Source organism: Harpia harpyja, chromosome 5 (assembly GCF_026419915.1).
Source record: "Harpia harpyja isolate bHarHar1 chromosome 5, bHarHar1 primary haplotype, whole genome shotgun sequence".
Taxonomy (NCBI): domain Eukaryota; kingdom Metazoa; phylum Chordata; class Aves; order Accipitriformes; family Accipitridae; genus Harpia; species Harpia harpyja.
Window position 1 is genome coordinate 16,423,199 of NC_068944.1, and position 23,771 is coordinate 16,446,969.

Consider the following 23,771-nt stretch of genomic DNA (forward strand, 5'->3'; position numbering starts at 1 on the left):
CAGTGTAATACTATTCTGATAGTGTTAAAATGCAAATCAAACAAAAAATCCACTTCAGCTTTTATAAAGTTATTGGTAACTGATTCGTAAAGCTGCAGTCGTGGGTCAGATTTTTTGGTTTTAACCATAAAAACGGTTTCAGTTGCTGTTGAAACTTAATGATGTGACTGCTAGGGGAGTCCTAGCTCCACCTGACAGTCAATTATTTCCATTATTAGTCTTAGAGACACTATTTATTTGATGAACATGAACATACATAATCTGGAATGTAATACTGCATTTGCTGAAAACATTTGAAGTGCACAGTTCAAGATTAAGGATAACAACATGTTACCTCAATATTTCTGTAAGTTACAAAAATTAGCCCCTTCGCTAGTGGCCCATATGTTGGGTTCCATATGTTGGAATATTTTATAATTAGAAGCTGTGGTATTTATTTAGGTGACTTAGAAGTAATTTATGAAAATTATTTCTTTTTAATTACACTTAAAATTATTTTCTTCAAGAGGGTAAGCCCTGGAGCTTAACACTTCTATGATCGGTGCATCACAAGCTTTCCTTCCTTTCTCTGGACTCCCTTTTAGCTTTGGTTCAGACTAAAACCTTTGTTTAAATCTCATCATCAATGCGCTGTTTTCCAAGTGAGGAGTCTGTCTGGAGACGCTTACAGTCTCCAATTCCATTTCGTTGTGTTTCAGTGTGGAATATCGTGGACTACGAGTCATGGATCAAATCCCTAAGTTGTGAGCTGTTCAGAATTGGACCATAAGTGGAATGATGCCTTGCTGACCTCAATGAATGTTGTGCCATTGGCTTCAACAGGGCCGAAATCCTATCAGCTACTATCGTCAAACAATTATCATCTACTTGTGATAGAAATTGTGGTATTGGCCTGAATATTCCAAAACAGCAGAAATGACAGGAAGTAAATACCTCAAATGATCATGAAAGATTACTGTTAGTGTTATTTGATGAAAAAAGGAAATGCATTTTAATAACGTAAAAAATATAAATTGTTCTGTAACCGTAATCAAAGCTACCTGTAGGCTGTCTGATGAATTTATAAACTCATAAAAGGAGGTATAGAAACAAACAGATATTCAAAATAATGTACAAACACAGTTTCAAATGTCAGGACTTTGATTTTCTTTAGTGAGGAGAAATTTGCTGATACCAGATCTACACTATTCTCGTAAAGGATGTGAATGGGTAATCTTGTGCTGTCTCAGAAAATAGTTAATAATGGGAAAGTGCTGTTTCACATTACTGAGATGATACTGTTTTAAATTAAACTATACATCTTTTGAGCTGACAATATGCTGAGAGTTATATGTGATGTAGGAGAACAAAGACAGTCTGATTTCATTCACACCTGTCTAACAGAATAATTTCTGAAAGGTTCTTCATTTATGCTGGTATAAACTCAACATTTAGTTTACTGTCTTTACTAAGAAAGATATTGTGGTGTTTAAGAACATGACCTGAATTTGTCTATCTCACATTAGGTAATTTAACTTTCGCACCTAAATAAGGAGCATTGTCGCTCTAGAATCAATGGAAAGTGAGTGTTGCTTTCAAAGGTAAATCAGACACTGCTTACCTCTTCGTATATCCTCAAAAGCCAAGGGTGACTCTTAGTTTAGATGCCCACTGAAAGGCCTCAAAGGAAGTGGGGTGAATTTGGCTTTAAATGTGTATGGTCTTACATCTAAGTAGATTTCTGCATCTGAGCAGTTCTAGTGCATACACTGTCCAAACAAAATTTTATGAAACATCCTGCATAAAATAAAACTACTGTTAGTAGAATAATACTTTTGTGTTATCCTTTTTTTCTTTTTTCTTACATTATTTCACCACTTAGGATCTCACAAAACTTTGTGATGTGGTCAAGTGTATGTATTTAAATTTTTAAAATATTGCTGGTTTTGTTTGTTTTGAATATGGGAGCCACTGTTATCTTTCAGAAAGTGTTGATGGCAAGACCTGATTCCATCTGCCCTTGAATGCACAGTAAGTATGTTTGGTGTTAATTAAAAGACCACAAAATAGCTGTATTCCTAGAACAAAAAGAGTGATTTTGTGCTCAGTTCTCAGGAACTGGACAACTGGTGCAATCCATAATTTTGAAGTCTTTTAGTCTATAAACACAGTAGCTATATGCAAACTGTATATTTAGAATTGTGCCTCTTCTAATTCCTGAACTATACTCAGGCATTTTTTTGGAGACTGGTATTTGGCCCAGAGACCATTCTAGCAATTTAACAGTGTAGGTAGGCAAGTTCCAGCAGCCGTGAATGTTCTCTTGTGTGTTTAATTTAAAAAAAAAAAAGACATGTAATCAAGTTAACTGGAATAACTGCAGCCCTCTGGATCTCTCTTACTGAATGGGGGCTGGCACAGCCAATATCTCTCAGATCCAGAGACACAGGTAGTTCAGCATTCTTATTGCTGCTAAGGTCTGTAACCCACTGCAGGTGCATCTGAGCTGCAACTAGTTTCCTGCAGCAGAGATTTGCAGGTTTAACTAACTGATTTTTTTGTTCATTTAATTTAGCAGAAGGTGCTTGAGGTATACCTTAAACTTAGGAGCAAGAATAAGACCTGATTCTATCTCTCCTGTGAACTTCAGCATGTTGTAAAGCAAAGGTTTGCATGTTTATAAGTCTTGATGATGTTATATTTAGCTGTGAAATAGGTTTAATGTTGTTTTTTTCTGGAGGATGTTAGACCTGTGCCTTCTCTGTTAGTGGCTGCTGTATTATTTTGCAGTTGGTGGGTGGTATGTGCTTATCCTTTGTAGCTCATCCTAGGTCTTGTCACTGTACTGTCACAACTAATTTTTATTTTCTTTTTTTTAACTTTCTGAATCTTGACCCCAGCTTTGGCTTTTGGGAGAGTTACATGGAAAATGCCCATTATGATAGGAGCAACAAGGTGTGGTGTAAAAAAATGTTGCTGTCTATTGCAAATTCTTTGACAATACTTGTCTCCAGCCATTTTCTGAAAGGTTGTTCAAAGTGAATAAATCCAATGTACAAAGCTCAGCAGAAACTAATATCAAGAACATGATAAAAGGCAGGCTGTCAGAGATAATAAATGCACACTTGTTTTTGTGAAAGCCATTAATATTTTCACTCTTAATTGCTTTTCTAAGAGAGGCGTTGCTTATATTTTCTTTGGGGTTTTTTTAGGCCTTTTTGTGTGTTTCCATCTTACGGCTTGCCTAGAAATAGATTTTATCCTATGTTTTCTGAATCTTAGTTTGAAATGTTAATTTTGTTACGTTTTCTTGAACCTTCTGTTCTGTTTCAGGATGTTCCAGTCAATTCTTTTCATAAATTACATCCTACAGATGCCACTTGATTTCAAGAAACATAATCTCAGACCTGGCGAGGACTATGATAAGTATACAGAAATGAACTGAGAAACAGGAGAAACAAAATGTTATGCTGCTGAAGAGAATAAACTTGAAAGCGTGTGTAGGAATATTCAGGTCTTAATGAGCTGCCATATCATGCACAATGAATGCCTGAATAGTAGACTTTATTATTCACTTTAACTGATCAGCTGAACATTGTCTCTTTCAAACTACCATAAGAGTACTGATGGAAAGATAAGTTAAAAGGAACTTTTGTTTGGATGTATTTTGATTTTTTCTTTTCTTCAAAGCGGTGCTATTATTTTATATTCCCAAGCTGTGTTAATTTGTAACTAGATAGCTATTACCCAGTGTAGCTCTATAACAACATTGTTGGCACCAAAGGATGCTTTTCGATGAGAGGGTGCAGCTTTACCTGCTGCGTATAGATTCAATATTGATGGTTTCTCAACTGCCAGCATCCTTTAGTGACGCATTTGAAAGAAAAGTTGACTTCTGTAGTAAAGAATTGTTTCATGTTAAAGAATGGACAGCACTGTTGCTGAACAAAATAGAGGTGATGTGAAAACATGCATATTATAGACAGTCAGAATACTATCAGTTAGTCATGATTTAGCCAGACTCATAATCAGATCTTTAAAAGTATGGCTGTAGCTCTCATCCATTCCTCAGCCTAATTACTAACCTTCATGACCCTCTTTAATTGCAGGCTAGGCTAAGATGAATTTCCTTCCATTTGCTGAAAGAAAAGAGCAAGCCTACACGAAGATACCCTGGCTTTGTTGATATACTAGGATTTTTTTTAAGCTGCTGTCACTTGAATGTATGTCTGTACTTCTAAATTGCTCCAGGGTGCATTTGCAAATCTTACAGGTGCATTTGCAAAGCTTACATAATGAATGATTCTGTTGACTTCAGTGTATAGGAATTTACCTAATTGTATTCCATCTTCCTCTGATAATAGCCACACCTTAGTACCTTTAACACATGAAGTGAAGAGAATGATTAGTAAAGAGCCAGGCTAGACAATAAACAAAAAGCTCTGATACTCATTGTTCACAGATTGTTTAAAGTGTTTGCCAGCAATCGTTTGCATTTAGTTCAGTTGGCTGTGCACAGCAACAGACTCATAGCATCCTTTACAGAATCTCCCTTGAGAAGTTTATAACTTAACAGTACAGTTTTAAACAGCTTATATATATATATATCTCATTGCTTTAGTGCCTCTTAAATTAATCTAGGTGCATTTTTTTGATTTAAAGGTGCAAGGAAAATCAAAAGAAAAAAGTTATGCAATTCCCTTTAAAGTTAAATATAAATAAATAAATAATTATAAAAATAAAGACTTTCAGATGCTATTAAAGTTTCAGAAAAAATATCTGTAGGGTCAATTTAACAGATCTGCCATTAAGTGTGTTATTAAATTATTACTATTCATGCTCTATAATGTATCCTGCAAAACAGCTACAAATATGACCAATTTGCTTTTGTTCGACTTGTGAAACAGAATCAGCTAGATACACCAACTTTTAACTGAAAGAAGATGTAATAACCTCATTAAAAGGTAGTCTTACCCATATTTAGATACCTTGCAGTTACTCTTGTACTTACTGGCTTTTATTTTGTGTTATCAGTGAAGATTTAGTAACTCAGTTTTGGTTTTTTGTTACTATTACAGGTGTATTATTAGCAGTAAGTGTGAGAGCACTGGGAGAAATGGTCCATAGCTTTAAAGATCTCATAGTCTAAATGGTAAATAACTATTAGCATCTATATTTTAGAGATTAAAAGTCCAGTAACTTACATAAGGCTTATAGATAATTCTACAGGTGTAATGGAATTTGAATTTAAATAGCTCAAATCTCAGTCTGCTTCAGTGAATCATGTGCTACTTATCCTTAAACATAGTCATTTCCAGTATAGAATCAGAATCATTTAGGTTGGAAAAGACCCTTCAGGTCATCCAGTCCAACCGTTAACTTAACACTGCCAATTCCACCACTAAACCATGTCCCCAGGTGCCACGTCTACATGTCTTTTAAATACCTCCAGGGATGGTGACTCAACCACTTCCCTGGGCAGCCTGTTCCAGTGCTTGACAACCCTTTCAGTAAAGAAATTTTTCCTAATATCCAATCTAAACCTCCCCTGGGCAACCTGAAGCCATTTCATCTCATCCTATCACTCGCTACTTGGGAGAAGAGACGGACCCTCACCTCACTACAACCTCTCAGGTAGTTGTAGAGAGCGATAAGGTCTCCCCTCAGCCTCTTTTTCTCCAGACTAAACAACCCCAGTTCCCTCAGCCGCTCCTCGTAAGACTTGTGCTTTAGACCCTTCACCAGCTTCGTTGCTATTCTTTGGATGTGCTCCAGCAGCTCAATGTCTTTCTTGTACTGAGGGGCTTCTCAGCCTTTTGGCTAAGATTAAGTATATTGTATTATATATGTTGTGCATGCATATCATCAAATTCATGAAGTCCTGCTAACTTTGGGAGAGAGTCAAAATGCTGGAAAGCAAGCAATGTCTGCAGTGTGGAACTTAGTCTTACACAGAAAATGTATGCAGTGAAGTGCAGAGAGATTTTAACGTGATAAAGGCTCTCAGCAAATACACTTAATTTGCTCTGAATTTAGAACTTAAACCAGACTCTGATATAGGAAGCTTGCTGGGAAATATTTAGGTTGTGGCTTATGTTTTCCTTGCGAATGAAGCACTTCTTTTTTGCTAGTATGGCTTTTTAGCTGAAAGTGTTCTGAGACTGACCATCCTTTATTCCTCTTCTTTTTTTATGCTGTGTAGTTTCCCTATAAGACTTTTTTTTATCTATTTTAGAAAGATATATTTGTTTGTCAAGAGTGACTTTGATTAACTGTTTCATTACTTTTTCCTTCTGTTCCTTTAAAAATAGAAATCATACTTCCAAGCATTTTGTGAAGGAATCTATCAGAATTTCTTAAAGTCACAAGTTAGAAAAGTAGTCAGAATATAACTGTAGTTGCAAAGTACAACTAACACTTCAAAATGTCTTCTTATACCAACAAAAAGAAGCATAAGAATGTAACCTTATTTTCTTTACAGCAACTTTATTGATATAATTGTATCATTTATGTTGAAATTACACCCATTTTTATTTAAAATAAAAAATTACCTTCATTAAAACAAATACATATAGTTTAATAATAATAATAATAATAATAATAATAATAATAATATCTCCTAACTAGAATTTTGTGGTAAAGCAAATCTTCTGCAATATCTCTTGCACCCTTTGTGATTTCAACTGTAGCAAGAGTGGCCAACAACTTAATAGTTTTCTTGCTCTAAGGCAAAATCTGTTCCTAGCACTTAAAACACTGCCAAATTCATAAATAAAAAATAATTTAAAATATTTTATCATATTTTATTCTTGCAGATCTTATTTTTGAGTGAAGGTTGAATATTCTGCTTTCATTTTGACAGAAAAAGGCACTCATCTAAGTAAGTTCACCTGTAAATTAGCTTACCTATACCCCTCCAAATTTGCAGACAGGCAGATTTCTGATAGGGCTACTTCCTTCTTCTTTCAGTAAAGTTTAAGTTTGGTTAATTCGCCAGAGAGTATTGAATTTAAATAAACAGGAGTTAAACTATTTTAAATGACTTTAACATATGGCCTCTACTGGTTACACCCCTTTTGACTTTGAGTTACAAGCCTACTTCTCCAAAACGAAATCCTCAGTGACACCTCAAATCTATCTCATTGTAATCCTGTTAAATAGAAACATTTCCTGGGTGATGGACATTCTAGAGATCCTGCAGAAAGTGCTAATGTATTTTACATTAGCACATCATATTAAACATTACTTCTGGACTCAAGAGTACTCCTTATGCTTTGCATTCAGTGCCAACAGAGAATATATGTTAGTTTAACAACAATGGGCCACTCAATTCTTACACAAAAAGGTTGTAAAAGTGGCCTAAGATCTTTACCCAGGAGATTAGTATATAAAAAAATAGATGCTTTTTGTATCAAAATGAGAACTCTGACTCTCAGACCATTAATATCAAGGCACAACATGACTTCTCATCCTGCTCTTATGTGGTCATCGTTAGGATGAAGTGATAGAATGTTCTTTGATGTCCTGACACCAACACAAAAGCTGTCTCAAGAAGAAAAAATAGTAGTTTTAATCAATACATAGTAATATATAGCAGGCTTTCCTAATAACTACTTTTCTTGCCTGAATATATATAGAATCACATTTTACTGGGTTATATGTTTCTAACTGAGGTCAGTATCTGCTGGCACTAGGAAAGCGTGATGATATGCTAGCTCATAGTATGCATTGACAGAAGAGGTAGTCAGCACAGGGTGACTGTGCTCTAGAATATAGCCTAGAGTTTTTCATTGGTTGCATTTTAGCATTGCCAAAAAATACACTGTAAATAGATGATTTTTATTGTGCTCACAGGGCATACTGTGGAAAGAGTGATGATCTCTTTCTTCATCAGAAGACTTAGCAGAGTTTTTTCATGCTATGTCCTTCCCTGCTGCCAGCACAGCAGAGCAAAAGGGACATAGCTGGAGGAGAAGATATATGCCACAATGTCCATGCAATGTGATGACCCTCAGGAGTGTCACCTTTGCTGTGCAGCCACAAATATGAACTAGAGCAAGCCTATTGCTTCGTCCTGGGGCATGGATAAAATCTTGGAAATCTCTTACTTGTGAGCACCCTACAGACTCAGAAATGAGAAGGCATTTAAAAAATAACCCTTAAAATTACTTTTACTTTTAATCTCATGATATATGAGGTAATCACACAACTTCCATGACCTTGACTGAAGCTCTTAAAAGATTGAAAATGCCCAGGTGTGGGATATAGTCGTGTAACAGAAAAGGTCATTTTCTGGAATGTAGGAAACACAATGTTTCAGCTCATCGGGCCCTAAGTATATGACACAGCACAACTCAAAAGCAGACAAATAAGTTGACCAAATGGACTTCTGCACAGCTTCTAGTGCTGGTTCAGATCGATAGCTGTGGCTAGAGTCAGCACAAAGGCTAGGCACTAAGATACTGATCAAAGCAAATGCTGTTATGTGGCCTCCTTCAGGTCTCAAGGAATGTAGAGGCTTCATTCCCTTAAGTTCCCATGTTGGTGAAAGACACCATTGTAGGTCCTTAAAGCCTTGGTTCTGAACTAGTGAAAATGCCAACGTACGTACAAGGTATGGCATGTACAAGGCCAAGTTCAGGACTTATGCTGACAGTGGGGATGAGCATCATACATTGTTATTTACCAACAAATTAGATCTCAGAATGTAATATCTTGAAAGTTAGTTTTGGTTTTAATTTATGTTTTTTTAAACCACAGATTTCCATTAGGAGTAGGTGAATAAAATATGCACTTCCATGAACTACTAAAAATAACATGAAAGGGTGAGAGAGATGAGAGCTTTGCTAATTCCAAGCAATTCAAATGAAATACTTTAAAACTGGGATGTCATTTGCAAAATCTCTAGATCTCCTGCCTCAGTATTATGAAATTAGATGGTAGCAAAATAATTTTATGTAGCAAACTCCTACTATGTCTCATCACTTGTATTGTTTTCAGTTTTGTCATCTAACTTCTATGTGTTGGGGGTTTTATTTATTTTCTATGAATAAACACTGAGCAGCTATACATATGTATCCTCAAAAACCAGAAGCACCTCATTTTAGAAGGGGCTCCAAAAGCAAGCAGCATCTGATGCGCTACTACTGTACCTTAGCATAGTATCACTGAAGATAATGAAGCTGAGCAGGGCTACAACAGTTGAGGGTAGGTAGCCTTCTATCTGCAGAAAAAACGTCAGCGTGGGACAGAGACTTCATCTTGATGACAGGATAGCGTAACATCTGGGATGTGAGCCAGAAGATAGCTACTGTAAAACTCAGCCTGTGCAATGCATTATGTCCCCCGCCAAATCCCCCCTCCTGCTTTCCTTCTGAAAAAGGAGGACTGTCCACAGCCCCATTTCGACTGGGAAAAGTGATCTCTTTGAAGATTTAACCTCTTTAGTTTTCTGTGTTTTGGCTTCTGTTCATTTAGAGAAATAAATAAAAGCTCTCATTAGTGTTGTGTAATCAGCCTATAATCAGAAACACAAAGGGAAAATACTGACTGGCACTTGAACTACCTACTACTTTGTTCTCTTACAAGGCAGTATGGCAGTCTCTGTTCTGATAATAAATAAAGAAGGATATTGGATCTTTATCTAAAAGCTGTGCAAGAACTCGCTGGGTACCTATTTCTGTGCTTTGGGTGCCTGAATGGTGGAAAAACTATTGATAACAAAATAGATCACAGAGGTTTAAAAGATTGAAGGATAGGCCAAGTGGTTGCTAAGCTTTAGATTTACAGCTCTCTTTGAAGACCTGACTGAAATCATAATGATAAAGGATTTTTGCTTAGCATGCCTGCTATGGTTTTGTGAGAAATCAGGTACCTTAGACTATGTCTGTACCTATGTGCTGAACCACGTGGTAGTATACTCCTGGGGCTGGTTTCTATTCAGGGCATTTTTACGTGAGCTCTGAATCTACATGCCCAGGTTTATCTCATGGCTACATCCTGCACCCAAATCCCTGTACGTGTCCCAGATCTGATAATGTAGTCATATCCTGAAGAGACTTACCAACAGTGGAGGTATTTTGTTTTGCAGAACACAATAACAAAGGATGATACCTGGTGAAACCATAAAATCCCAGCAGTTTCAGCTCTTTTTCATTTAAAGATTCTGAATTTAAGCTCAGAATTAAAAATAATAGCCTTGAATTTGAAACCCATGCAAGTGACATTGAAGTAAAGGTTTAAATTGGGCATCACTGAAGTTGATTGTCACTCCATATGTTAAAAAGTAAAGGCAAAGTAGTTAGACAATTAGAAGCAGTTTGTTGTTTTTACTAATTGGTTCATTTCTTTCTCTCTTTTAAAATGCATGGCAGTCCTTGGTTGCCTTTTCTGATGCATGAATGCACAATGCTGCTTGTGTTTCAGTACAGGCCACCTGAACAGAAGATCTAGTTATATAAGATTAGCAACAAAATTAGAACTTATTTAGAAAACATCATATAAAGACCAGTCAAGTAAATCAAACAGACAAAAATAACGTGAATAAAAAAATCCTGAACTGACTTTGGAACGATCTTTCAAGCCAGATAAAAGAAGGGAGTAATTAACCTAACCTTTGGGCGGAACTGCAAAGCGTGTACTTGCATAAAACAGCATGCCTCTTGCCTACATGGAAAAGATTTACTCCTTAGCGAGGGCTAAGATGTTCTCCAAGAGGCACCCTTTCTATATTGTTTTGAATCTGTATCTGTAGCCATGTCAGCCATAATGCTTCATTGGTTTTCTGTCACAGGCTTTCTTTATGATAGGGTAACCTGATATAGAGGATTCTGAGTTACATCATCCAAGATAAAGGTCCTAAGTGAAATTTCCTTATTCTTAGCAGGTTTTCTGTAGCAGGTGTTACAGAAATTACAATGCAACAGGATTACAGGTGTTCTGCTGTTCTGCCCCAATTCAATATTGGCTTATTAGAACTCAGCCCCCAGATACTCAATGAATAAGTGATTTTTAAAGTCAGTAGAGTTTCACTCCGGCTCTTAAAGCTGATGTATGCCTGTTTTAATGTGTATGAGCCAGCTTATAGCTCTCTTGCCTCCAGCCTTCTGAAGCTAAAGTTGGGCCAGCAGCAAGAGGAGTGGGTATGAGAAAAACACTCTTGAGATCCCTACAGTTATAAATTTTATCCCATTTTATAAACAGGGCAGAGATTACAGGTCTGAGGGGCATGGATCTTAGCCCATTTTTCCTCAAGCACGTACCCTAGCACAGAAGATTTAGGGATGGACATTTTGGAACCCTACAGCTACCACATTTCCACTGGCATTTCTCCTCCAAATTAATAGCTTGGAGAACGGAAAAAACAAGAAATAGAGAGGTTAAGGAGAAATGCCTGATTTTCTATCAGTGATTTCTCCTTCAGAATGAAATTACCCCATCAGGACCTCAGTTAGGAAGAAATAAGATTTCAAGTATTATAAACATAAGAGTTTGTTTAAGCACGTAATGTAACTCAGAGAAGACAAAATAAGTTTTCCACTGAATACAAAGGAAGGAAGAGTCAGTTTAAGATTATAAGAAGATGAAAAGGGCTGTACTTGGTCAGAGCAACAGACCATTGAACTCAGTGTGCTGTTTCCAGTAGTTGCCATATGTGAACACTTAGAGAAGAGTAAGAAGAGGGTAAAAATAGGATTCTTTTTCTGATCGCTTTCCCAGCCTCAGGACTGAGCTAGATGTATTTAGCAAATCTAAATAGATTTCTTTTCCATTAGTTTTTTTCAGTCTTCCCTTGAGCCCATGTAAAATTTAGAATCTATTATATCCTCTGGCAGGGAGTTCAACAAGGCTGTTATTCCTTACTTTAAGTGCCATCTTTCAGTGTTTGTTTTCACCCTGGCTCCTGTCATCTCTTTTCTAAGCTGAAGAGTCCTTGTTTACTTAGTCATTCTTTGCTTGAAAGCATTCCACTCCTATAATCATCTTTGCTTCCCTTATCTGATTTTTTGTTATTATCTTTCCTAGGGATTCAAGAGCTGCACATAATGTTGAAGATGCGGGCAAACACAAATTTAGATGGTAACATTATCATCAGTTTTGTACTCCAAGTTAGTTTGCCTTTGATGGTGGAGGTGGAAGTTGGCTAATCACATTTTAAAGGCATTTGCCTTTTCCTGCAACTGTAACCAGTTCTGTTTTGTACTCTGATTCTCAGACAGAGATTTTGAAGTTTGCATGTTAAGCACAGAAGTGTAATAAATAAATTACAACCATATTAACTGAGTCTTTACAAGTCATATCAAAAAACTTCAGATGCTGCTCTACAAAGCAAGGTCTCTGTTTACAAAGAAGAGTGGCCAAATAAACACTTCAGTGAAATTTAAGCAACATCAAGTTTATTTTTTTCTTAGAATTGAAACTTGCTGCTAGTTTTCAACTTTGTCACAGAGAAGAATGGGTGAATTTTCAGGGCAAAAATAATGAATGAATAGCTAATAAGCTGATACAAATACTAATGCCTGTCTTTGTTATGAAAGTTAATGCAACTTGGGATTCAAAGTCAGTTGTGTGGTTCTGAAATTTTTACCCAGTTTGTTAATCTGCACGAGGTGTTGCTTGTTAACATCTTGTTGCTTGCTCTGGCAGTTGGACTAGATGATTGTTGTAGGTCTCTTCCAACTGAAATAGTCTATTCTATTCTTATTATATCTGAAAGTAGAATCACCCCTGGATTTTGCATGGCATTGCACAAAAAAAGAAAAGGTATGAGACCATTTAATTAACCCTTTAAATGTTCAAGAGCTGTTATCTTGCTTCAGGAATATAAGAAATGTGGTGTATGGCAGAGGTTTGCGCTCCCTGTCTCTCTTTTTTTCTCTTTATAAAAAAGTTTCTCCCAAGTATACAGGTAAAATATACCCAATGGTATGCAAACATGTCTTTCTCTGAATACTCTTCGTGAAGGAACATTTTCTGCTTAGAATACAGTGCTGTTTCCTGTGTGGTCATCTGGTATAATCTTCCCATAACAAGAAGTAAAGAAATCGGTCTAGTTTCTGAACACATAGCTGTATGTCTGTCCGTAGGAAGGAGAAGATTATACAAAGGAGAGGATATGCTCCCTAAAAGTTGCTTTGTGACTAAATAGACTTTGGTGGAGACCTGACAAGATTCACTTTTTAAAGTTATCCAAGTACAGCTTTTCTCAGTGTTACTAGGTCATTTGGTTTAGATGTTTGTTTTGGGTTTGTGTGGCGAGGTTTTGGTAGCAGGGGAGGGGCTGCAGGAGTGGCTCCTGTGAGAAGCTGCTGGAAGCTTCCCCGGCTCCAAGTCGGACCCACCGCTGGCCCAGGCCGAGCCCGCCAGCGATGGTGGTAGCGCCTCTGGGAGAACAGATTTCAGAAGGGGAACCTGCAGCGAGTGGGGGGAGTGGGATGTGAGAGGAACCCCTCTGCAGACACCGAGGTCAGTGAGGAGGAAGGAGGAGAGGAGGGTTTGCCCCTGCAGCCCGTGGTGAGGCGGCAGGCTGTCTCCCCTCTTGGTGTGTCATGAGAGACTTCCAGTTAGGAGAGGGATCCCGAAATCTCTGGCCTGTATGATGGTATGAAAGACAGAGCCTTGAGTAATCCGACTTACTCACTTTGGTTTGAAGTTCTTTGGCCCTCTGATACATATCTGACAAGGCAGCATAAAATGGGCCCCTTTGTTTTTCCTTCACATCAAACTCCTGCATCCCAAATAAACCAAACACTCTAGAGCACAAGTGGGATGTGCGGTTGCCCAATTTACATTTTATCTGGGTGATTACAGCAGTCTATGTGTATTTGGCAACCTTCAGCCTTCAATGAAGTTGCTGAACTCAAAAAAACTATAGGATCCAACTGTGAGATGGCTATCACAGTGTTGTAGAGGCTAGGGTCGTGCGTTGTCTGATAGTCGTATAAGCATTCACACCCCACCTGAGTTGTTAACATAGCAAGCTCTCACATCACATTTACTGTTGCTGCACCTTTGGTTTTGACCACAGCAACAAACCACATCTGCTGCTTAACTGCATGTGTGAAAATGCAGCTGAATTCCTGCTCAATGGGGAATAATAGCCTTTGTTTCAAGTCTCTACACAGCATTTTTCAGACTACAAACAGTGATAAAGAGGACCCTAACATCTTCACTGTAAGGAACAAAGCAGCAAAGAACTTGCTGTTTCTAGAAGACAGAGGTTCTTGGCTGCTTCCAAGAGGATTTGGGAAGTCTTCAGTCAGGGCAGAGGGGAAATACTGAAAAAGCCAGAAGAAAATGTGGGCTTGGAAGAATAGAAGAGGCAGGAAAGGGTACTATGTGGGCAGCATTCTCTTGGCAAGCTGTGTAAGTGTGACTCTTTGCTTTATGCTTGGCACTGACCAGCTTTTCCCCCACCCAGGCTGAGAGCTAAAGATGCCAGATTTCTACTGTGAAATTGCAATGAATGGAGGATGTATGCATATATCAGAAAGGAGTATATCATTCTCAATAAGGACCTTCCAGCATGAAAGTCCAGGATAAGATTCACTACCCTAAGTGTCTCTTCCATAATATACTGAAAAGTATACTTTCAGCAGCAATAAGACAGTCATCTCCCAGGGTGTAATGAGTTTTCCCTGTGTTTAAGTGAGACTGGGAATGCATGGGTTTGTCTGTTTTGGATATTGAAAGAAGAGCTAGTGTCTCCAGACATGATTGAAGACGTGGAATTGATTTTGGAGAAATGAACTGGGAAGAAATGGAGGGAGAGAGAGATATGTCATAGCTGAAGGTCTTAAAGAAGGGGGCAGGATGCTGAGAGGTGAAGGCAAAGTGGGGCTGCCAGTGAAGGCAAAGGCAGCATCCCATCTGACCTTTCCTTCATGAGCACTGTGACACCTTCTGAGAGTGATGTATTCTCCTCTCTGTTTTGCAGAGCTCCCTCCATGCGCTGGTGCCGTCTTGCCCTGTTCTAGCCTTCCCTGCTGTGCTCTGTAGCAATTCGCTGTCCCAGTGAGAAAACGAAAGAACAGCAAGGAGGGAGTGTTTGGTGCATCATGGGATCCAGTGTCATCCACACTGAAGTGAGTGTAAAGAGTGTGGTGGGTGCTTCTTGATGTGTCATATAGATCGTCATCTCTGTACTTCCCAGCATTTTATTTATAAAGGTCCTGTCTTTTTCCCCCAGGTTAGGCTTGTCATACTTTAAACTTTAATTGCAAGCTCTTTAAAAATGGAGGCTACAGTAGATTCCTAATTTTCATTGGCAATTCTAGATGGTACTATAACAATTTGAGGTGACCTACTAATGTCCAATTACAATAATTTGTTTAGTGAGCTGAAATGCACCATTAGGAAAAAAGTGTAACAATTTTTACTTTATGGTAATGCTTGCAAAATATTAACAGTAACCTTACAGTTGAGAACTGCTTTCTTCAGTCTTCTGCATGCCTCATTTTGTGACTGTTCTTATTTTGTTCATTTCAGAAAATTAAAATTCCTATGAAGCTCCATGCATTATTTTTAGGTCTGAAATGGTTGCCATCCTAAATTGGGTAGAAAAAAGAAATGTAATGTCTTGCTCAGAGCCAATTTACTACATTTTTTTTTTTTTTAACTTATGCAGATTCAAAGCAGGATAGAAGTTAACATTTCCTTGCTGAAAAGTAGCTACTGAGTTTTAGCATAGATTATTTACCATAGTATTTAAGCATGCCCCCTTTTCTGGTGATTTCAGAGTTTGAACAAGAAATAGTGTGTCCCTCCCTTATGGACTGACTGGTGAGTGGAAACAAGCTCTAACAAAATTTAACGGCAGAAATATGTGCTCTTGCAAAATGCATTCAAGTATACTTGTATATGCAAGTGCATGATAACTTACTAACTTAGTAATATTGCAAAGATAGTGTTAAATTTTAGAGATGCTGTTAAAAATCCTTCTGGAAAATATGGTTCTAAGTATTTAAAGAAAACACAAATTATTTAGGCAGCATTCTTCATTTCTGAGCTGAATCTCTTTAAGGAAAGTCTGTGTTACAGCATACACTGCACAGAGAATCACCACACTAGTTTGATCTGAATAACTGGATAAACAAATCAGTGTTTCTCAGCTGGCAATGCTTTTTGATTTAAGTGGACCTCTTCTCCTATTTACAAGCACAAAAGAGACTGAATCGTCACTACCCTGTGATATATTTGTGTGAATTGCATTAATTTCCAGTGTTGGAGGATCGCACCTCCTTGACTGGGCCCAAAGACCCAGTGTTAAAAGATTTTAATCTGTTCTTCCTAGGAACATGAATTCAGCTACTGGAGGAGTTCAGATCTGTCTGATTTTATATGCAACATTCTGGTGATTTGGATAGGAAGTGAAAAACACTGCTGGGAAAGCTTTTGTGTATATTCTTAATGGGGAAAATAAGTGTTTGCTTATCTGCTTTGTTCAAGTGAGTTGGGATTATAATTCTTCAAGTTTTCATTCCTGACTGCTTTTGTAATGGGAACAGTGTTTGCAGCGTGTTTAGTCTTCGTGGGTTTTGCTGGGTGCACTAGTCTAGCTTTATGAAGGATTTGCAATTTATATTTGCTCATCAAATTGTTTTCATAAGAAACAAAAAGGTCCCAAAATAGGCCCATCAGGCAAGGCTATGAACAGTTAAAAGGAAAGGATAATTTTTACATTAAGGTTTTGTAAATTGAGTGTAGCAGTGTTGGCAAGGGAAGTCAGAAAAGTATATATACTCTCAAAGGGTAACTGCTATGGTTTAATAGTGGATGGCATGCAAGAAAGAACTGATATAGAAGTTTGTGGGATGCTTTTATTCCCCAGTGGAAAACACAGAAGAAGAAAAAATAAAATGAAAGAGAGCAAAGGTATGAAAAAAGCTTTAAAGGTAGCAAAATGTACAGCACGGAAAATGGGAACAGTTCTGTTTAAACCACTGTTTAATAGACCTAAATGATTTCACTTGGCTTGTGACCTTCCAACACAAGCCAAGTTTGTTTCACAGGCTTTCTATTTTGGATAATAAACATATGTCAGATGAATAAGTGCACCTGGTATTTAGAAATGAAAGTAAATTTTGTGATGAATAAAGGTAGTGGCTTATGTGTAAGTGGTGGTGGTTGTTATAATTGCGTTGAAATAAATGGTTTAATTCTGAAAATCGTAGTGAATCCTTTTCTCAAAATATACTGGGAAGTCATGAACTGAGGGGGATGAAATGGGTCTACATGTGGAACAAAATGAAATCTGACCTTTTAAATCATTTAGCTGTATTTCTATCTCTGTCTGTCTATCTCCTTTCCTGTCTATCTATACAAACATACGTCCATTCAGTATTAAAGATAAAGGGAGACTCCAGAGTTAAAAGAAAATCTCCTGTGGTCATACACTAACCTGTAACATTGGGGAAATAGGAGGAAATCTTACCTGAGGAAAAATTATTCTATAAATAACTAATACATAGTGTTGTATCTTCTACTGAAACAGTTATTAGCTGTAATTGACTACAGATGCTGCACTAGGTGGGCTGAACACTTACGGGTTGCATAATATTTGTTGCAGTGTTTCTTTATTTTATATTTTTAAAGACATTTGGTATTTCTCTTTCATATGTTCAATATTTCCCACATTTATGGATTTTTGAAAGGTTCGGGAAAAAAAATTATACTGGGCCAGTTATTTACTTCAAGCATATCTTGTTATGCTTCTTGGGCACAGAAGGGAGGGAAAGAATACTGTCTTTGATATATCTTGACCTGGAACTTAGGAAATTCACGTAGAAAAACCTAGTATAAACTAGAAGGAAAAGAGAACAAGTTTGACACTGATATAATCTTTGGGATTTCACAAAATGTGGGCAATGAGACAACATTAAAGGTTCTTTCAAGAATCAGAAAGTAGGAAATAAGTAGAGCATTTGGGGAGTAGAACCAGACTTTGATGGCAGAATAAAAAAAAAAAAATGGTCAAAATACAGATTTAAATTGACCACATTTCACAAATTCATATTGAATTTGTCAAGTTGTTTCAGTCAACTTCTCCCCTTAATTTCACCTCTCTTCTCAGAAACAGTCATGAGAAAATCATTTTTAGTTTATGCAAAGTATTTTAAAAATAGTTCAATTTCATTATATGAAAAGAGTTAAAAGAAATTAGCATGACTTCTTCAGTAAAATAAATAAACAAAACTGTGCATCTCGGTAAGTTTCTAGGGACAAATAACTGTAGGATTCGTTGGAGTCACATCACAGTGAAGGAAGTTCTTATTACCTTAAATTATTCTGTCTGCTTAGGTATTAACGATATAGTGGTACAAAGTAAATAAGCATATCATGAATTAAATTTGATGGAAAGGCAATATATTGCCATGGTTTAAAATTTTTGTTATTCAAATTCATTAAGCAAGTATGGTGGGAAATGACAAGTGCATTGTGGTTTTTAGTGAGCACAGGAATTAAAAGCTTTAAAAGCTTCAAAATCTATTTGTAAGTAAGTTAACTAATTACAAAAAAAATCTGTTTTTTATTTTCTTCAATTTTTAATTACCATATGATAAAAAAATCATTTTGTCAAAGGAAGTACTAGACTTGTATTTTCTTATGCCTGAACACAATGTTGTTGCATGGAATAATTTGTATCTAACTGATACAATGAGCCCTGCACGTTGCATTTGATAAGGTATTGATTATTTCCTTTTTAAAAAAATACTAAAAAAATACATCATCTATCACTGACTTTAACAGATCATTAGCTAAGTTTTAGTTTATCCAAATTTCCCCTGAGGTAAAAGTAATTTTTAAACCTTGCATTAGTCAATCAAGTTCACCTTGATATTCAGATCATCCATTTTACAGTTTTCCCTTGGAGCTGTTTGTCAGAAGCTTTAAAGTCACTTGAAAAGCTTTGTACACCATGGTGAGCTTCAGATATCAATTGCCATTTATTCTTTTTCTATGCCTTTTTTCCTTCTACAGTCATTCTCTCCTATTTTTATATATATAATTCCTTGTTCTTTTTGACGTGATTCATGAAGACTATTTTTAAAACATATGGTGATTATTGTGTGTCATAAAGATGAGATCCTTTGCCTATGTTTTGTGAGTATGAGATTATGAAATGTGAGAAAATGCTATCCTAGCCTATTCTTCCCCTGCACCAGTAAATCTCATGTATCACTTTCACAAACACATGTATCTTCTCAGGATCCCAGGGCCTCTAGGACTTTTGGAGTCAACAACGTAACACAGAATTACACCAACTCTAAGGGAGAACTGATACTATTTTTAATTAATTGATAAGAAGATCCAAAGAATGCATCATGCCTATTTTTCCCACAAAAAATAAAATTGAGTAAATTTTACATTATATGTTAACCCCAACTTGTTTTGAACCTATGTATGCTTTCAAAAAAAATTATTTTTTATAAACTGTTTCCTTACGTTGATATTTTTTGTAATGGATCCAGGTGTTAGAAACATTGAGGACATAAAAGAACTTGGGACTACTTGCTGACTTGGGAACAATTCACATTAGTTACTGTCTACTTCATCTCGTCTTATTATTTGCTGTGGAAATTAACTCTCCTGTACCCATGGTGCTGTGGAAAACATAATCTACTTTTTTAATAGCTTGTAGATCAAATAGCTCAACTCTGGGAAATGTGTTCCAATAAAAGCTCCATTTTGTTATGCTGGGCAGCAAATCCTTATTATAGGAGCCATCTTCATTATTCATTGGCATTTTCCTAACTTAAAGTTTCCTCCAAGTAGTGTTAACATTTGATGATGGAAAATGAAGGCCAGTAAGCTGTACAGTGTATGTGCTTTGTAAAATGAATTGGCCTTTTGGGAATAGAAGAGCTGCAACTTCAGTGGTAACAATTATGTTTTTATGGCCCAAGACAGAAATAAAATGTTGAAATGGGAAATTAATGCAAAAGCTTAGTAGGAAAATTATGAAAACCTTAGAATCTGAGCGTGTAAAAATCTTTTTAATATATCAGAGTATCTGTTTATGAATGATCAGTTACATAGGAGGTAAGAGTTATAAATAAGGTTATAGTATGCCATTGTCCTAACATCAAATACTGGCTAAAAATCTGTGTATTAAAAATGTGCATTATGTGGGTTCTACTTCCTTTTTGCTCAAGTTCTATTTCCCTCATTGTTTAAGGTAATGATTAAACACAGAACAATTCATGAATCAAAGATCACTCCAATTGCTAGTGTAATGATGGATAGATAATGATAGACAATATGGATATGAAGAAATATTAGTTGGATACTGTAAGCTTCAGAGTAATTTATGATGTTTTATTAGACGTGATACTTTTGTTATCAGTGTGCAGAAGTTGTCAAAGCAAGAAAACAAAAATCAGCAGTGAGATGAGAGTTGGCTCCTAAAAGAAGTACCTTAAAGACCGTCTACAAATCCATGCTGTGATAATGCTTGAAAATTTATATATCAAAATCTCTGGTGGTCAGTGATGGCTAGTGTCATCTTGCTTATTTTTCAGTTTGTTATGCTGCTGTTCATTTGAGTTAGAGAGAGTCTATGATGGCTGGCAGCAGTTAGCAATAGTGTAGACAGGGATGTAATATGCTGCATAACCTTTATTAACAAAGACTTCCATAAAATTTAAAATTGTATTAAAAATTCCCAGCCAACTCACTACCCATAGGAATTAAAGTCATCCTTTTGGGGTTTATTTCATCTGATTAAACTTTTCACATTCTAGTATCTGCATGCATATTTCCATGTGCAGTGTGTACATATGCCATGTGCAGGATAGAAGCCCTTTTTTTAAGCAGTTTTAAGCTTCCAGTTGTTGAGAAGCAAACCTTTGGTTTGCAGGATTGCATAGCAGATGCCATTTACTTGTGCACATCTGGCTTTATATTAGTGCTGGAAGGACCTGAGTGTATGTCAGAAAGGGCAGAAAATGCTTCATTTTTCCCAATTCGGGGTGAAGCTATTGTACTCAGAGTTTTGCACAAACACATTAAAACAAAGAAATAAATAAAGGAACTCTCATCCTACTTAAAACACTTAGAAGTATGGATGATAGGATTAAAAGATGTTGTGGTTTCCCAAGGTCTGGCAGAAAGTTTGTGTCAGAGTGAGAAACTGAAGACAGACAACATAGGTGTTGATAGTTCCTTATACTTTGACATCACATCGGTATATGAATAGCACAGAAACATTATCAGGGGAGGCAAGATAAGTCCCTACAAAATTTTAGGGCCATAATAAAAGTAGAGACTTTAGGCTTTCTGGACGGTGCATGAGGAAGGATAAGCACTTTCAAACAGAGTCCACGCCAGGCAGCAGAACAAGCAGGAGCCACCAGAAACCAATGTTTGCTTATTGTCCAGTTACAGATGGACTAGGTGGTGGGAAGTGTTGAGATGAGGAGCTGGTTTTAAAATTCAAATCTCAGAACTTCACAGGCATTCCCTTGAAATCCCCATCCTGAGATACTGTCTCACTAATAGGTATCTATTTAGGCTGCCTGAAAAGCAGTGGGTTTGGTTTTCAAAATATCTGAGGCAGTTGCTTTGGTTTTTGTTCAGTGTGTAGCTGCAGTCCCTAATTAGCACTTTCAGACTGACAGCAGTTCTGTTCACAACATACAGGTGACTAAATTCTGCTTAAATCCTTTCAGACACATAAACTGGGGTGAGGGGCAGGGAAATTTGGGGTGGAGGTTTACTTTTAATGCTCAAAGTTCCCCCTCTCTCTTCTTAGAGGGAAGCCATAACAGTAAGTCAAAGTCACACATCCCTGTCTCTGGTTGTTTTTTTATTTCTTGTGCAGTCCTGAGGGGAAAAAAGCACCAATTGCTAAAGCATTTTCTATCAGTAGGGAGGCTGTGGGCAGTTTAGGGAGTCTGTATAAGTGATTTATCTTTAATTTTGCAAGCTGACAATTCTGTTTATTGGAAAGAATAAAGAAACACGTTGTTAAGTTTGCAGTAAACTGGGAACTGCTGCTGAAAATTGCCAGTTCAGCAGTGGTCAGCCCAGTAATTCAGAAGGAAGTTGTTCTGGGTTTTCCAACAGCCAGATTGCTGTTAGTTTTGTGGGCAATTCTCCATCCAAATCAATTCTTATTTTGCATATAGTTCACAAAAAAAGAGATATAAACAGAGGCAGTAGAATACCTGACCAGTAGGTGGAAAAATGGAAAAAAATACCCCAGAATATCGATATATTCAGCATTATGTGTTTAATAGGAAGCCGTTACTATTGATTTATTTTTTTTGATTCACCATGTCTTAAAAAGGTTTGCATTTTTATAATGGTTTTTTTGTCAATATGTTTCAGCAAACTGCTTCTGTCTGATCTGTGTAATAGAGTCTCAGTGCTAGCACAAAGTAAAGCGTATCAGATGTTTCAATAGTGCACAACTTAATGAAATGCGACTTACATAATTTTTAGCAATTTAAGCATCCAGCAAAATGTCATCCAGCGGTGCTGGTGGCACACATGCAGGTGGAAAACGACTGAGGTCTTTGAAAGGAGGGCTGGGGCCACCCTCCCTCCAGGAGCTTGAAGTGCTGGCTCACGCAGCCCCACGTACGCTAGGCCACTTGGGTGGAACTAAAATATCTGATTTTGAGATGTATGGTCTTTTTAGGTTTTGTCTCCTAACTAAAGGCTAAGTGATAGAAATCTGTTACATTTCATGGGCCCAGCTCTGCCTCCATCTCTCGTTCAGAATAGCACCCATCATCACAGTCGCTCTGATTATCTCCTTGTGGCTTTGGGAGGAAAGCTTGAGAGCTGATTTTGTTGTTGTTGTTGTTGTTCTTTTTTTTTGTGTTAAACCACGAGGCGAGATCTTCAGTACGAATTTTTTATTTCACTGGAAGTTATGTTGGCCTTATACTAATGCTGTCTGCCAACCTTCCCCTCAGAACAGCGGTGGAGTATTTAGTTTATTATTTAAGGGAGGAGAGGAGATGCGTTGCTTCTTGTCTTGCTTTATTTTTGTCTTTGGTGATTTTATTTTGCTGCGCACTTGCTACAGTAGTTCAGGAGCCATCAAGAAACAATACTACTCTTCACTTCAAATCACTCCTTAGACACTGAAGAAGTTACCCTTGTTGTGACCAGATAGGTTTGCTTTATCACATGAGTTGACTCTTCATGGACAGGCTGTTCATTTCTATTGGCTTCACAACCAGCCTAATCAGTTCATTACTGAGCTTAACTAAAGTGCTTCTCTTCCACTCTGTCCGCAAGAAAAATACTTCTGAAGCAAGCGGATGGGCACTTGACTGACTTTGCTATCAATGTGTACTGTGTGCTGCACTTTAGATGGCTGGCTGGCAGCGGTCCCAGCCTCTTCCCTTCCTGAGATCCCACACTGCTCCAATTCAGGTCCATGGCTGCCGAGATTTTACATGTTCATTAAATAATGCAAGACTAAGGAAGACACACATACGCATGCAGACACAGAACCTCAAAAAAAAAAAAGTTTCTTACAGGAGTTTAACTTTTAATGCTATTGAGCAAATGAAGACTGAAAGTAAAACATTTTTTGTAGCAAAAATTTTAAGGGTAAATTGAATATTTTCCTTAGTTTTTTTCTGTTTTCTAAGTTGGCATCTCATACAGAAGACTACTCCCTTATGACAGATAAATGCATTTTGCTGTCTAATTGTTTGAAATAACATGATAGCAGCCATATTGCTGCAATAAACTTGTTTTGAAGATTGAACTAGATTTATTTTTATCACTTCAATATTACCCTCTCCAAATTGTCCCACATCCAATAGAATGTC

The 23,771-nt window shown here is 37.1% G+C and overlaps 2 long non-coding RNA genes across 2 annotated transcripts; both read left to right on the top strand.

Moving 5' to 3' along the window:
* Positions 1–893: 893 nt before the first annotated feature.
* Positions 894–12,362, top strand: LOC128141977 (uncharacterized). The gene is made up of 2 exons (XR_008235240.1): positions 894–2,646; positions 3,313–12,362. It is a non-coding gene; the product is annotated as an uncharacterized LOC128141977 (long non-coding RNA).
* A 1,184-nt stretch (positions 12,363–13,546) lies between these two features.
* LOC128141976 (uncharacterized) lies at positions 13,547–17,144 on the top strand. Its single transcript, XR_008235239.1, has 2 exons — positions 13,547–15,062; positions 16,271–17,144. It is a non-coding gene; the product is annotated as an uncharacterized LOC128141976 (long non-coding RNA).
* The last annotated feature ends 6,627 nt before the right edge of the window (positions 17,145–23,771 follow it).